General features: G+C 38.9%; 1 pseudogene; it reads left to right on the top strand.

Moving 5' to 3' along the window:
• Positions 1 to 438: 438 nt before the first annotated feature.
• On the top strand, positions 439 to 1,371 carry LOC131276645 (olfactory receptor 2G3-like; annotated as a pseudogene).
• Positions 1,372 to 2,252: the final 881 nt, after the last annotated feature.

Genomic DNA, 2,252 nt, shown 5'->3' with positions numbered 1-2,252 from the left:
CTCAGGAGGTAACTCTTAGGTACCCTGCAGCTCTAGGCCTTGTTCTTATTTCAGGTGCACAGGCTCACAAGCATAGTCATTAGTATGAAGGGCTCATTGCTGGACCTTCCTTCTATTTTGGCCTTTGCCATTGGACTTGGGGGATTGTTGCTGTTCCTTTAGGGACTGAGATAGAGCTCCCCTGGCTAGGAACTTAGCACTACCTCACTTTAACAGGCTTTAATAATGAGTTCCCAGAAAACACTGTAATTGAAATTATTCATGATTTTCTAAGAAGAGGCATTAGACTGGATGGTATATGGACCACAGCAAGGGCAAAATGAGTAGTTTGGACAAATAGGTCTCCATGATCTCTCTGTTCTTACATTTTCTGATTCTCAGGTAAACTGTTCCAAACTTCTTATTTTTGTCTTAGCAGATGATGTTCCCCCTAGAGGTATGGGAAGGGCCAATGATAGCTCCCCCATGGGTTTCATCCTTCTGGGCTTCTCAGACCGCCCTCACCTAGAGGCTGTGCTCTCTGTAGTTATCCTTTTCTTCTCTCTCCTGCAACTTGAGGGAAACTTCATCATCATCATCATCTCATACCTGGATCCTCTTCTCCACACCCCCATGTACTTTTTCCTAAGAAACCTCTCCTTCCTGGACCTCTGCTTCACCATTAGCCATGCCCCTCAAACCCTAGTTAAGCAGGGAGGACCAGAGAAGACCATCACTTATGGAGGTTGTGTGGTCCAACTCTACACCTCTCTAGCCCTGGGCTCTACAGAGTGCATCCTTTTGGCTGTGATGGCCTTCGATCGCTTTGTTGCTGTCTGCAAACCCTTACCCTATGTAATCTTCATGAACATGTGGCTTTGTCAGCAGCTGGCACCTATCTCCTGGAAAAGTGTTCTGGCCAATTCTTTAATCCATGCTACCTTCATCTTGCAGTTGCCTCTATGTTTGGACAAATAGGTCTTTGGGAAGTATCAGCTCTCCTTAAATTGGCTGTGTGAACACCACCGTTAATGAATTGGTGCTTTTTGTCATTAGTGCCCTGTTCCTCCTAATCCTTCCAACACTCATCCTTATCTCCTACGGCTTCATAACCCAAGCTGTTCTGAGGGTCAAAACAGTGGAGGCAAGATATAAATCCTGTAGCACCTGCTCCTCCCACCTCATTGTGATGAGCATTTCTAATGGCACCATCATCTATATGTATCTCCAGCCAAGTGGCAGTTATAGCCAGAACCAAGGCAAATTTATCTCCCTTTTCTACACCATGGTGACTCCCACCTTAAATCCTATCATCTGTATTCTAAGGAACAGGATGTGAAGGAGGCTCTGAAAAAACTTCTCTCAGGAAAACTGTGTTCCCTCTGGATGTGATACACATGGAAGGGGTTACAAGTCATGTGGTTTTATCCAACTTTTATTTACACAAATTCATGGTTCTTAATTTTACAGCAATTGAATTAGTGCTCCCTTATTTTATCTCATAAGGGCTTTCCCCCTCTTATCTGTAAATAGGTAAATTGTATATAGGCTTATTTAAGTCAGTATTTAAGACACAGAAAAGAGACCTCTGCATGGTTATGTTATGATACTTGCCAGCAAACTTTTATTTCTGCCACTTATTTTCCAATGGTTAAAAAAGTCAAATAGTTGCCAACTGTTTGCCTAGGTAATATTTTTGTTTTTCTTTAATTTCATTGAATTCTTCAATTTTTTTTTCAGTCTTCTGCCAAACATGTTTACTTGAAAAATCTCCCATTAAAGCTTCATGCTGCAGAAGAAGAAATTTCTATGTTACCTTAACTACAGTAGAAAAATACTGCTCATAGTTCAGATTTATTAAGCAGTAGGATATCATATTAACTATTATTTCCCTTAACCCATTTATCACTAAGAATTCCTTCCAAGAAGGAGTAAGAGAAACAAAATATAACAAACATGTTATTTTACATAACTTAGTGAATGTATCTGATCATTTGGTCTGCAGTCACTACCAGTGTTTGGAAAATACAAACATTTTAAAAGTGAAAAGAATGAAATAATTTTATTCTGTCATTTAATATGTTAGGTGTATAAAAGTAAATGCAATTTAAAAATGACACTATGTTCTTAATAATGAATATTGTTTAAGGATAATAAAGAAATGTTATTTGTTTCAGCAAAATATATAAAAATCATCTCAGCAAATCAATAATATACTACAGATGAGATGAGCTGGCTTGTGATTTATTTTATTTTTTGGAAGTGAATGTACA

Source organism: Dasypus novemcinctus, chromosome 30, assembly GCF_030445035.2.
Source record: "Dasypus novemcinctus isolate mDasNov1 chromosome 30, mDasNov1.1.hap2, whole genome shotgun sequence".
Classification (NCBI taxonomy): Eukaryota; Metazoa; Chordata; class Mammalia; order Cingulata; family Dasypodidae; genus Dasypus; species Dasypus novemcinctus.
The sequence above is the reverse complement of the archived record's forward strand: the minus strand, read 5'-3'. Positions and strand labels throughout refer to the sequence as shown.